This window comes from Lactuca sativa, chromosome 8 (genome assembly GCF_002870075.4).
Source record: "Lactuca sativa cultivar Salinas chromosome 8, Lsat_Salinas_v11, whole genome shotgun sequence".
Lineage (NCBI taxonomy): Eukaryota > Viridiplantae > Streptophyta > Magnoliopsida > Asterales > Asteraceae > Lactuca > Lactuca sativa.
The window spans coordinates 99,314,297-99,328,815 of record NC_056630.2 but is presented as its reverse complement, the minus strand read 5'-3'; positions in this window follow the sequence as shown (position 1 = coordinate 99,328,815).

Genomic DNA, 14,519 nt, shown 5'->3' with positions numbered 1-14,519 from the left:
AAGAGACGTTTGCTCCGGTAGCAAGGCTGGAATCTGTTAGAATATTTCTTGCCTATGCTGCACACAAGAACTTCGAGGTCTACCAAATGGATGTGAAATGCGCCTTTCTGAATGGAGAACTTGAAGAAACAGTTTACGTGGAGTAACCTCCAGGTTTTGTAAATGAAAAGCATCCAAATCACTGCTACATTCTTGACAAGGTAGTTTATGGTCTGAAACAAGCGCCTAGGGCATGGTATGAAACACTAACTAAGTTCTTAAAGATGTCTAAATTCAAACAAGGTTCGGTTGACCCAACCTTCTTTCGAAAGCAGGAAGGTAACCACCTTATGATTGTTCAAATCTATGTCGATAATATAATCTTTGGCTCAACGAATCCTAGCTTAACAGCTGAATTTAGAATGTTGATGGAGACTAAATTTGAAATGAGCTCAATGGGTCTGATTAACTTTTTCCTTGGTTTAAACATTAGACAGGGACCCGAAGGCAGCTTTATCAACCAGGAAGCATATACTAAGACTCTTCTTGCTAAATTCGGCATGATGGGAGATTCAAAGGTCAAAGTTCCAATGGCGTTCGGCACCAAGCTCTCACCATCCTTGGAAAAACCGGCAGTCGATATAACGTTATACCGCCAGATTATTGGTTCCTTGATGTACCTCACAGCTAGCAAGCCCGATATAATGTTTTCTGTGTGTTATTGTGCTAGGTTTCAGGTGAATCCTCGTGAACCACACATGCTAGAAGTGAAAAACATACTCCGGTATCTGAAGCGAACCACCTCCCTTGGTCTCTGGTATCCATCAAACTCAGGTTTCTTTGTTCAAGCCTACTCAGATGCAGACCTTGGAGGATGTGATTTAGACAGGAAAAGCACTACAGGAGGATGTCAATTCCTTGATGGAAAGTTGGTGAGCTGGTAATCTAAGAAACAAACATGTGGTTCACTGTCTACAGCCGAAGCAGAATATATTACAGCCGCCTCTTGCACATCTCAAGTGATTTGGATCCAAAGCCAACTCCGGGATTATGGAATCAATATGGAAAAGATCCCACTATATTGTGACTCAGAAAGTGCAATTAGGATCAGTCATAACCCAGCGCAACATTCCAAAACCAAACACATTGCATTGAGGTATCACTTCATTAAAGATCACGTAGAAGACGGCAACATAGAGATTCATTTTGTTCGAACTACTGATCAACTGGCTGACATCTTCACCAAAGCTCTTCCTGAAGCAAGTTTTAATAAAATTCTACAAGGGCTAGGTATGATGGAATCGGAGTCAGTACCAAAAACTACTTCTTAAAACTAAAGTTGGATGCGAAATGAACCGAACGTTCGGGTTCGGTTCACGTGAGTGCCGAAATGAACCGAACGCTCGGGTTCGGTCCTATTCTCTTGTCTTCGCTTATCATTTAAAGGTAGTTTCTTTGGTTGTAAACTTTTTGTACCCTTATTTTTCAAGTATTTCTTTCTTATAATCCAAGTCTTTTTCTTTTTCAAACTTATTTTTTTTTGCAACCGAAATGAACCGAGCATTCGGGTTCGGTTCCAATTTTTTTTTTCTCGATAATTCAAAAACTCCAAAAATCTTTTTGTTTGTTTTTCTCTTTAAATCAAAAACTCCAAAAACATTTTTGTATTTGTTAATTTCTTTTATTTTTATCATTTGTGGATAATCAATGGTGCAATTCTTGTTCTCACAACTTTTAATAGTTAAGTGTCCCTAGAAGCATGCTGCTGTATGTTGTCCAAAGCCTTACCTGATTCTGAATAATAGCCTTACTGACTTGGTATATACAAACCTTGTCTTCCCAATTAGGCTTTTATATTTATTCTACTTATGAGCTACCTTACTCTCTTCTCACATGAGATAAGAGTTTTCTGCTTGGTCCTTATTTTAACAACAGAGGTACTTTGGTTTCTTTACACCATCTCCAATACTTTTCTCCACACTATTCGCTTCATACACGTAACCCTTGAGACTCTCAGAAATTACCACTGAGGTTTATGGTTACACAATTTCTGTGTTTGTGATCTTAGCTACGTACCACTACGTGCTAAGTGAAACCCACAATTCAATCCCTGCTATGCATTGACGGTGAACAATTAAGTTTGCTCTAGTTTTCACTAAAGAATTAACGAATTCACCCATGGGGCTGTACCTTGAAATCTCTAAATTTTCTCTTTGTGTGATTCCTATGAAATTGTTAAATCCCATAACATTTCTTCCCCTGGAATCCAGTTTCAATTTTTTTTTGAGATTTCACCTAAAAGTATTCTCAACATGCCACTTAAATTCTCTTCACACCTACTTGTTCAACAGACTACATTGGCCTCACAAGTACTTAAGTCGATTTCTGTCTTATGTCAAGATCAGGATTCTACACTGAAGCGAAAGCCTCCCAAATTAGCCTTATTAAAAGATGCCTTTCAACACTTCTTAATAAGTGTCTGATCGTAATTCAACGGGAAACCAAACAAACACTTTAAGGTCTCTCTTGACTTTGAAGGAAGAGATTCGTGCCCGGGATCCATTGCTTCGTGTCTTTATTGACATCACAAATCCCACATATGTGTTGCTTTATTTCTTTTTCTTTTACACTATATGCACGGAAATCTTTTTGATTTTCCATAAATCAAGTTTCATTACATATAAGCTGTTTTTAGCTATGGGATTTGAGGTTATAAAAGTGATGTGGCTCACAATGTTACACGTGGCTATTTTGTACTATGACGACAACTCAATCTAAAGGGATACGTTGCTGACTCAGCCGAAAGTCTAATCGCTTTCATATTTCAAACGGCGCTTGATGGGAAGGCGTGTGAAGCGGAACCGTTTTTGACATCTCAAACGGTGCCTGATGGGAAGGCGTGTGAAACGGGACAGTCTTTCTCTCTCCTGCGTAATCATCGGGGCTCTAAACTGTCACGCGTCAATCACCTAAGGAAACTCTTCGCATTTCCCTTGAAGATTTGGGAACATATTTTTCTCTCTCTTCTCACCACGGTATAAAAGGTAACTTCTACCTTAATTTACCTCTTTACTGCAACAAATATTTAGAGAGCAAGAAAAGCTTTGTTTCTTCTACTGTTCATCATCTTTCCCAAATTCTTCTCTTCAATGGCAGACTCATCTTCAGTTCATGCTACTTCACACATTCTGCCAATTCGTCCTCAACAAAGCCTGATTATCAATCTCACTCCACACGCTTACGATGCATTCATGTTTCCGATCATGGAATGTCTCAAGTTTTTACCACTGGTTCTTGCTCTGACCAAAGTCGAAACTATTCCAATGGAGTGTCTATCGCAAATCTTCTCCATAGCCCACTATGACAAGTCTGTCGATCGAATCTTTTTCGACATTCTTGATCACAAGGCCTCCATCTCCAAGCAGCGATTCTGTTCGCTTTTAGGGTTTGAACCCGATGAATCTAGGGTTAACCCTGAATCCATCCTAGTGGGACAGTTGTTTTCCATGTTTTATAACATGGGATACATTGAAATTCTGACGACGGTCACCAAATTCAAGAAGTCTTGCTTACCTCCTCAGTGGAACGGCTTCTTCACCGTCTTGTTCAAGGGGCTATCGGAACGCAGTGCAGGTTCAGACGGGGCGATTCGTCTGTTTATGACCATTGTTTATGGGGTGTACCATGGCATCAACCTTGATTATGGGTCGGTTTTATGGCAGCAGCTGATTCAGAGTCTAGCGTCTACCTCTCGCCATTCAAAGATCTCCTATGCCAGATTCTAGACGCTGGTCACGAAGTGGGTGAGGGACAAGTATCACGTTCCTATTGTTGCTGATTCTCCACTCTCTTCGATAGGTACTTTTCACACTACGAAGATAATCGTCTCTGATTCCTCTAAATTTCAGTTTGTTGGCTCAATCCCTGAGTCAATGTATGGGGATGTTCCAAGTGACTGCCGCATCATCAGAACTTACAAGGAATTTTGTCGCTTTGGTCCTAGAGAGCTCATTCCTGACATGATTCAATCAATGCATGATGCTGATCGGCCTGCTCCCAGGGGAAAGAAGCATGACAAGGGAAAAGACAAGAAGGTTGTCAAAGGAGCGAAAGGTCCTTCTCCGAAGAAACGCAAACCTACCAAAGCAGCTCAATCTCCTCCTCCAAAGAAGAGGAAGACACAACCAAGGCGAAAGCTTATTCTTGCCTCCTCCTCCAACGAATCTGAGGAAGAGAGTTCAGACTCCGAAGAGTCCCTACGAGGTAATACTCCTCCACGATCGCTTACCCCTGAGGTACATGTTTCCACTAGACATGTCTCTCCTCCCCCAATCTCCATCTCTATTTCCATTCTCCCCATAACCTCCACTACTCAAATACCACCCACCTCTATCCCTGTACCACCTCCCATTTTCACTGAAGCTACCACAACAACCACCGTTGGAGTAAGAGCCAACGTATCTGATACGGGGGCTCCTACTACAACACCCAAAACCACTCCCACTAATGAACATACATTTGTACCCGAACCCACTTCCACAACCGAACCTCCACCCTCACCCTCATCTCCTACTCACTCAGCAGATGATGAAGAACCTTTTCTTGGAGGAGAGAACATGACGTTTGACTCGGTCTATTACAGTCCGTATCAAATGCAAAGTGATGATGACGATGATGCTCCAGTGACCAAGAAGCATCTCAAGGAGCTTCATGAGAAAATCGATTCTCTCATTGCTTCCTCCTCTTCTTCCTCCCAATCCACTATCTCAGAAGCTGCTATTTAGAGGATTGTTGATACGTTTACTAAGGCTCACGAAGCCTCTATCAACTCAGCCACTGCCGCTATCGACGCCTCTACCAAGGCGTGTGCTGATGCGACCGAAAAAGTCGAAAAACTATTTGTTGACGCTTCTTCTCTTTTGCAGTCTTTACAGGGAACTGCTGATTCCAATGCAGAGAGGCTTGACTCTCTTGTCAACAAGCTGGCCAGCTCAGTTGCCTCCGCACTGCAGTCATTTGCAGGTCTTCGTCAATCTCTCAGTGATGACAACAAATTGTTTCAGGCGACTGTTGAGGAGCACTTGACTAAGCTGCATGAAGACCTTGCTTCAGAGAACTTCTTGATGGATGCTCTTGCTCGTAAGACTACTGCTCTCAAGGTCAAGTGTCTTCATCTTTTCCATTCTCAAAAGGAAGTTGAATCTCTTTGATCTGAGCATGAGGTTATTTCTTCGTGTGTTTCGAATGTCCACGCCGCCCTTTCCGACATCATTGAAGCACATGATCCGATCCTAACTACACAGTGAGGCGTACTCTCACAGAGAAGCTTGCTCCTGCCCTTGCTCTCTTAAGCAAAATTGAACGGCTCCTTGAGTTCGTGTCCTATCCGAAACAAGGGGGAGAAGATGTATCTCAACCGCCTCCCACTTCTACAACAACCAAAGCAAGCGAACCTCCTTCCGCAAGTCAAGCCTCAGGTTCGGGTGTCAAAGACAAAGGAAAGAAAATTGCTGAAGACAGTGATGATGATGATAAAGAGATGATCGCAGATCTCTTAAAGAAACAAGGCCGAGATAAAGATGTTGACATGAGCGCTCATGTTGCCAGAGAGTTTGAGGCAAACGAAAGAAAAATGAAGGAGGCTCATGACCTTCTTGAGAGTAGGAAAACTTTTTTTCCTCCGTGGACTCTTGAGAAGCTTTTAAAAGAGGCAATTGAAACTCCCAGCATTTTGTGGCTCGAACCAGTGATTTCATTGGATCGAATCAATTCTGTCGATTCTCAGTTCGAGATGCCACTGACCCGAAAAGCCTTCATCTTCCATGCCTTTGATAACGTTGCTGATGTCCCTCATCCTCATCCAAAAGTTGATAGCGAACTCGTCGAATTCTATCTGAAGTCTGCTCAACCACAATATCAAACTTGGAGCGCTCAGAAGATAGTTAACGTTCGGGTCCTCAAGCCGTTTCGTGAGGGGAACTTCACGAACGTTCGGTTCAAAGTGCTGAGGGGTTCTGCTAAAACCGAACATGCCATATCACTTGTTGATCTTCCCAACCTGAATCCACTTGACTGGATTATTTTCCATAACATCCTCCTCACCAATGAAGCTGAGTATGGTCCAATTATTGATCACTTCAAGAGGATGCTCGTATGCTATATTATGGAAGTTGCCAAGATGGATCAGGAGATTGCTAACATTTTCAAGAAAAAGCCCACTATTTCTCCTGTTGGCTCTGCTAGTAATTTGAACATGATGCAGATGGGAAGGATCGACCCGAAACGGAATTCTGTCATGTTTACAAGGAACGAAGGCAAAAAATGCCTGTTCGCCTTGGCCGATAAGCACCTTTACACCACTGCATGCTTGGAACATTTTCTGGGAATCATTCATCGATGCAAGCAGAATTCAGCAGACGACAAGAAATACTTTGATGACATGATCCAGTGGTACATTCGCTTCAGACAGACCATCCTTGCTCTCATCCCACGTCTGTTTGAAACCACCAAGAAAGTTCCTGCAGCTGGACCTAGCAAGCCGAAATGATAATCTCGCTCAATTTGACGCAAAGAGGGAGATTGTTAGGTCTAAAATGTATTGCATCTTGGGCTCGATATTTAGTCCAGTTAGTCTCCAGATTGGGCCTGTCCATCCGAGAAGTTATTTACTAGGGTTTTGTATTTATAGGTGCTTGCATGCATCGTAGTACGTAAGGTTTATCAAGTATTCAATCTTTTATCTTTTGTTACCCTAATATCGTCTACAACGGAAGTTCTTTATCGAGCTCTGCTGAGGATTGAATCAATTAAATCATTCGATATATTCTGATTCATTCTTGTGTTTTATATTACTGTTTTCGCTTTAGTGATTAACCTGTTAAAAGATATAAACGATCAAAGAGTTTCATTAACTCTTCAATTAGAAATTTATGATCCATCTTCACAAGCCCAAATAATCCAAGCAAATAACTTTCAAAGCCCAATTCTTCTTCTTTGATTCCGCCAAGCCCAATAATGCCTCGGGAGCCCACTAAGCCCGTCTCCAATCAACCCGCAACCGCAACAAGCACCGAAAAACCTACAAAATATCTCATGAAACATAACAAGCACCCGGTACGATCCATACTAAAGAAAAATAAATAAAATACAATGCATTAATGATAAAAAGATCTAAAAAACTAAAATAAACTAATAAAAATAAGGAAATAAAATAAGCTATCAGGGACAGACAAAAGAGCTACGTGGATAAAAGGCGAAAGCCTCTGGAATTTCAAGTGGGTGATCGCGTACTACTCAAAGTCTCTCCTTGGAAAGAGATGATATGCTTTGGGAAGCGGGGAAAGATGAACGCAAGATACATCAGACCATTCAAAATCCTTGCCAGGATTGGTCCGGTGGCTTACAAGTTATAGTTACCACTAGAACTAAACAATGCACACCCCATCTTTCATGTGTCAAACCTGAAGAAATGTTTATCTGACAAGACTCTCATTGTCCCACTTGATGAAATTGAGGTGAATGAAAATCTCCATTTCGTTTAGGAACCAGTTGAAATTATGGATAAAGTAGTGAAACGAACAAAGCAAAGTCGCATTCCCACTGTGAAGGTCTGATGGAGTGCTAAATGAGGACCACATTTGTGACAACCCGATATTTCGAGACAATGTAATGTAAAACCAATCAAATTTAGGTCAAAATATAACTTTCCTAAAATCTTATTTGGGTTAAATAAAGTAGTAGGAATCGTATCAAGGTTTCCAAGCATATAAAGAACCCTAAAATCCGAGTTATAACGAAGAAGTTATGACCAACCGAAGATTCTCGGCAAAACCGGCAACAGCGATCAAACGAAAAACGCGAAATTTCGATGCAATAGTTTTTAGCCTTAAGTATCTAAATGAAAGTTATAGACAACCTCAATCTATGATCGTACTTAAAAAGAACGTCCAATTCTGACTTCGGATGTGAAAGTTATGAATTTTTGAAGAAATTCCTTAATCACGTCATTTTATTAAATAAATAATAAAAATAATTTCGAAATTTGCCAACGGATTCTAAACGAAAGTTGTAGATCTTGGTCTCACCTTCGCGTGGATATAAAAAACGTCAAAAACGGAGTTCGTATGAGAGAGATATGAATTTTAGAAGTTTATTTAAAATAAATATAAATTTAATTATAAACTCCCGGTATTATCCGAAGGGGAGTCATCGGATAGGACCGAAGTACGCCCTGCGTACCTTCGTACGCCCCGCGTACTCAGATCAAGGGACTCGGATCGTCCACGTCGCCTATGCGAAGCTTCCAACCCGCCCGTCCGACCCGCCGTCCCATCTGAAGTGCGTAAGCGATGACGTCGCGTACGCGCTGCGTACGAGCGTACGCCCCGCGTACCGAGGCGGTTCAGCCTCCCTATAAATAAGATGCGAGGCCTTCCGAAAATTTTGCTCAATTCTCTCTTTTCTCTCACGATCTTGCCTCGATTTCCATGCCCGTTCAAACCCGAAGCTCTGGTCTTTTTGCTCAAGTCCCGAGGGTCGATTTTACTCCCGAGATTCCCGAGAATGCCGGGAAATAAAAAACCGTTTCCCTAGACGAAACTCTGCCCGGTTTTCCATCTCGCTATCTTCAAACTTTCAAGTGAGTTCATACCCCTTAACTAATGTTTTAAACTACTTTAAAATGTTTTATGGGGGGGAATACAAGTAGAATCATGCTAGTATTATATCAATCACATGCGATTAATAAGTAGAATTACGCTAGTTATTACATCAATCACATGTGATTAATATACAACATTCAAAAGATTTGGCTACTCATTAGCCGTTTTACCAAACAGTTTCCTTCAAATGATTTTTATAAACATTTTATATGTTTTAAACTACTTATTACACTGTACATTTTACTCGGTACATTACCTTTCTAACTTATTTACAACTGTGTTTCAATCAAATGTTTCCTTATACTCAAAACTGTTTTATCATACTTATGCCTTCAAATTGTTTTATAGATCGACATCAAGTCGATCTTTTCTTAAAATAATATTTATGTTTCAAATGTCTTACAAAATTTATTTATGCTTTTATATTATAAATTGCATGCCTCTATATGTATAGTTATATAAGAAATGTTTAAAAGACTTAGGAAGGCTATCCACCCTATTTCCTTTTCGCGCCTTGAGATGTGGTCTGGTGGGATATTGGGTATTCGTCCGAAAGTCGTTTAAATATTAGTTATATATCATGTGTACATATATAGTCATAAAAGATCTTTCCAGTTCATTCCATGCCCTTAGTTAGTAAGGGTATACCTCCATGACCATACGTACCAGTTAGACTGCTAATAAACTACCATATGGGTAGTTTAGGAAGATACTAGAACCGTTACTAGAACACGATATCATACAATGAGTCAGTTCATTCATGAGTCAATACTTTCTAGAACATTACATATACAACTATACTAGGAAGAGAACATATACAACTATACTAGAACGAGAAACATTACCCTTACATTAATACGTTAACAATTGTGATCCACTGTATCGGAGCATGCCTTAAATGTCATGGCCCGTGTTGTAGCCAGAATTCTCTTGGAGGGAGAGCGTTGAGTTTGCGTATAGATCTATACTGGATTGACAATCCTACACCTTGCTGCTAGCTACAGCCGGACCTGCAGGTCTGCGGGTGCCAAACGTCATTCCGTTATTACGACCGTTCTTTATGTCGTTGTTATCAGTCGATAGTATGGTGCAATTATCACATTATACCTTAATATAAATCCGGTTTAAGGTAGTTAGTACAGCAGTAGTTCCTATAATACAAAACTACAGTACTACAATGATTTACCCATTACATTTTTAGTGATAACCTCACTTAAACTTTAATGCACAAACTATATTTTGTTAAAAGATAGTTACACTTGGGAAATTACACACTTTTACATCAAACGAGCATACAAAACAGTTAAGCCTTGGTAGAAGGCTACTTTAATAGAAAATATAGGTTTTTCTGAGAGATTCAAACTTTTTCAAACACTTACAATTCATATACACTTTCAAATTCTTGCAATACAAAGACTTACAAATTCTTACATACAAATTAAGACACTAAATACTTATGATCTCACCAGCTTCAAAGCTGATACTCGCTTTCAAAATTACTTGTATCCTCAGGTCATCATAGACAGGTACCGATGCAAGGAGAAAGGAAGATGGAGCTTGTTCAAGACTTATCTTTCATTTTGATTTATGCTTTAATGTTTATCAAAATTGGACACAATACAATTGTATAATAATTATTTTATTAATGAAATGGATGATGTTGTTGCTTGTTTACTACTTTACATTGTTGTTGATATTATACATGACGTCCTCCGCCCCAGAACGTTTCCGCCGTTCTCAATTTTGGGGTGTGACAGATTGGTATCAGAGCATTGTTTATAGTGAATTAAGTATATCAACCCATAAAAGATATATTAACTATAAATACATAAGGGACTAAAAATACTCTGACCAAGAGTTTATACTTTAAATAGTAAAATATTTAAGTAAGTATACGTGCTGCATTCATACTAAAATCAGTGTCACTAGGACAGTACAAAAGAATTACGATTGTTGGGCAACACAAGTGGGCTTAGAGACATATGGTCAAAACTGGGAAGATATAGCCTGATCGCCTATATTATCCGAGGGTTGACTAGCATGTGCCTAAGTTTAAGTGTGTGGTTGCAACAATGCTAAAATCTTACCAACCCTACCACAATGAGAACAATAGAACATAACATTAAAATTAAAATACTATAGGAGTATTTGGTGTTACTATAAGTACTTTATACTTGAGAATTAAAACGGGATCCTCATTAATAAGTTGATAGTTGCTAAGTGGATACACTAAGGCTACATGTAATTAGGATGTTATAGACTTAGAATCAGTAATAATTTTGCCTTACCCCTATTCTGTGTGAATTTGGAAATAAGGTCACTTATTCGAAGGTCTATCCTGTTTAAGATTACACATAGCTGGTATGCACTTCACAAATAGTGATGTAACTAATGAGGGTTTTCTAAATAATTATCTAGATAGTTCGTCTAATAATTATCCACTTACCCTAAATTCTCGCGTAGAAATCATAGCTGGACTCCATCCCCTTGATAACCAGTATCTTCCGAATGAAGTCATAGCTGGTTGGTTTGGAGAAGAACCAGAGAATGATCATCCTATCCCCTTGGATGATCACCGGGATGAAGACTTTTCGTATGATGCTAACTCCGAACCAGAGGTTGAGAACCTACCCCAAGCAGCTCCCTTCCAAATTCCTAACCCTCGTCCGACTTTTCATGGCCCGACCCTGAGTGAGTGGAATGCTTGGAAATAGGGAGCCAGAGACAAGATCAGTTTATGCTATTTGATGGCGACCGAAGCTTTTACGACTTGAGCAATGGGGGCTCAGCAGATAGAGTCTTGCCAATCTTGGTCCGCGGAGAGGCCCGAAATGAGATTCAAGGCAAGACAGCCCTACATCAGATTTCAGAAGTAGGCGCCTATGCTAGAATGCATACCCTCCACACCATTCATCTAGAAGATGCTCACGAGAGATCAGAGAGAAACCATGAAACCCTACTGCAAGCACTGACTGAATCACGAGCCAAAGACATAGGGCTCCAAGTACGCCAGATGGGGTGCGAAAGACACCTACTTGACATGGAACGACAATTGGTTGAACTAAGAGTTCACCAGAGGAATGACCGTCGCCAGTAGTAGATGCTTTACTTTATTTCCTTATAAGGAGGAATCGTATTTTTCTGTCTATGCCTGATGTGGCATTTTCTATGAAATTATCTTGTACCGTAAGTACTTTAGTTAGGTCTTTATGCTGTCAGGAACTATCTCCTATGGATAAGATGTAAGACCTTTACAAGGTCATTTTCCTAAACCTTTACGTCGTAAATATCCAAGATATTGACAGCCGGCTAACTTTTGTGTCATTTCCTTCATTCAAGTACTCTTATCGTACTCTCATTTGAGTCTATCTGAAACCTGCTTTAGTTAAGTCATTGGACCATAGCAAGTTAGATACGGAGCCATTTCCAAGTCTCTTTCAGTGGTTGGATTTTGTTATTCACCAACCCACGATACCTCAACTTGTACAACAAACGTCTTTAGACCATTCTACGAACTTACCTCTACTCATTACTAGGACTGCATCATAGGGATGTAGGTCAAACCTTCGCGAACATACTTTCATTCTGTACTAGGACTGCATCATAGGGATGTAGGTCAAACTTTCGAGAACATCGTCGTACTCTTTACATGAACAATCTAAGTACATCAGGGTCAACCAGAATCACTCACAAAATCCTTACTTTTCGTGTTACAGAATCATGTTGTCATCCAGAAGCAATCAGTCGATCAGCGAAACCCCCACTTTTCCTATGGACGCCGCTACCTTTCAAACAACAGTTACAGCTGTCGTGGTGGCTGCCGTAACCGCGGTCCTTGCACACCGTAGCTCTAACAGCACAGTTAATGCAACTGATGGGAACGAAGTTTCCAATTGTGGTATCCACCCAGGAAGTCGTCAAACAGTAACAGTCACAGGCTCGCAAAGCCGAAAAACAGAAAACCAGAAACGAAAGCGTCAAGCCCGGAAGGAACGCAAGAGATCCCAAAAGCTGGCTATACAACAGCAGCAAGTGGAAACCCCTGCCATCCCAGTACCGAGCAGGCCATACGAGGGAAAACTCCCGAAGTGTGATAAGTGTAGTTTCCATCATCATGGGGCTTGCCATGAGATGCAGTGTTGCAATTGCCTAAACATAGGGTACCATGCTCGTAACTGTGGAGCACCGTCGCGACCCATCACTCAAGTCCCTTTCATCGGGACTAAACCTGCACACAAGATTTGTTATAGCACCGAACGATTTAAGAAGCAGTTTTCAAAGTGGAGTAACGAGGAAGGCACTCGTGTCCACATAACATTGGCTGAACACCGCAATCCCGTCTCCAAGTCTAGTACTAGCCAGTCATGCCACCAATGCGGTGAGGTAGGGCACTTCAAGAAAGATTGCCCGATAACAAAGAACTCTGGCGCAGATGGCAAAATTCTCAGGATCACAGCTGCATGAGAGCCTACTCCGGAACCACGTTAAATGTAATTTGGGCGTTTCGTTGTAACAGACTTATAAACTATCCAGAACTAGTGCAACTAGAGTCTTACCTTTTGCGAGATCCTGTCTGTATAGGAATTCTCGTGCTACGTATACTTGTCTTTTGTAGTATATCCTATTCACAGCAATAGTCTTGTGGTAAATCTAAAGTACTGTAACTCTGTTCATGGTTGCACAGTTGTGTTTTGTCTGTAATCGTCTATGTTTAATTATAATGTCTTTAAAGTTTATGTATGATTCCGACATTATCATACAATCATATTCAATTTGATCGACGCCAAAACAGCTTCATACGTACTTCTCTTTCTTCTGGATCACTTTTCCAGCGAAGCCGTCATATCAGAACACCGAAGTACTCATGCCAGGAGTACCTTTTAGCTATTTTCTTTCCGAAGAAATCCCCGAAGTACCACTCGTGCAGTACGTGAAGTTCAATCCAAGGATTCATGCGATTGATCTATCACTGAGGAAGGCATACGTAAGAGTTATATATAATCAAGCTTCTACAGGTTTAGAATTGATGATTCCACTTTAACTTCTTTTTCCCCGATGGGATGTGAGCTTAAAGAGGAATCAGTTATTCGACTACCTTTTCAATCTTAATTATATACGACTCGTATACCCGAAGTTGTGATTGTGAAACCATGTATGAATTCTAATATGAACTTTAGGACGGAGAACTGCTTAAGACTACGAGTAATCACATCATCATGTGAACAAACTTAGAACCCAGTACGACTCCCGAAAACAGATCGCCCTATAGTTTAAACACCCTCGGAGATACCAGAACAATACAAACCCCTTGACGAACTACCCAAAAAGAGAAGTAGAAGACTAGGCTTCTCACCCTAGAGAACCCCGGTCATATTCTCGTGGAGATCGACAGATTGCAACGTATGTGCCTCGGATATCGAGGACTCCGTCAAGATTTTCATAGAAATCGTTATCTCTGCCTCGCATAGACAAAATGGTCGAGCAAACGCAAGGAAAGATAACTACTTCCAGGAATGGATCTGAAATCCGAATATCACCAGTTCGGGTGTTAGGGAAGGATGTCCGAATGACTATCTCCTGAACTCGATACGGACACTTTGAGTTCGTAGTGATACCCTTCGGATAGGACCAATACGCCCATGGTTTTCATGAGCTAAATGAATAGGGTTACGTCTTTCTTACTTGGATCGATTCGTCATTTCTCCATGAAATGACTTACTTATCTACCCTCGTAGTAAGAAGAAAACCCATGAAAACATTTCCTACAGAGGAACTTTTAGCAAAGTTCCCTAGGCACGAGATTTGGAAATTGAAGAGTCAAATTTCTATGACACACTGTTAGTAATGTGGGAAATTTTGAGTACTCTTTCAATTTGCCAA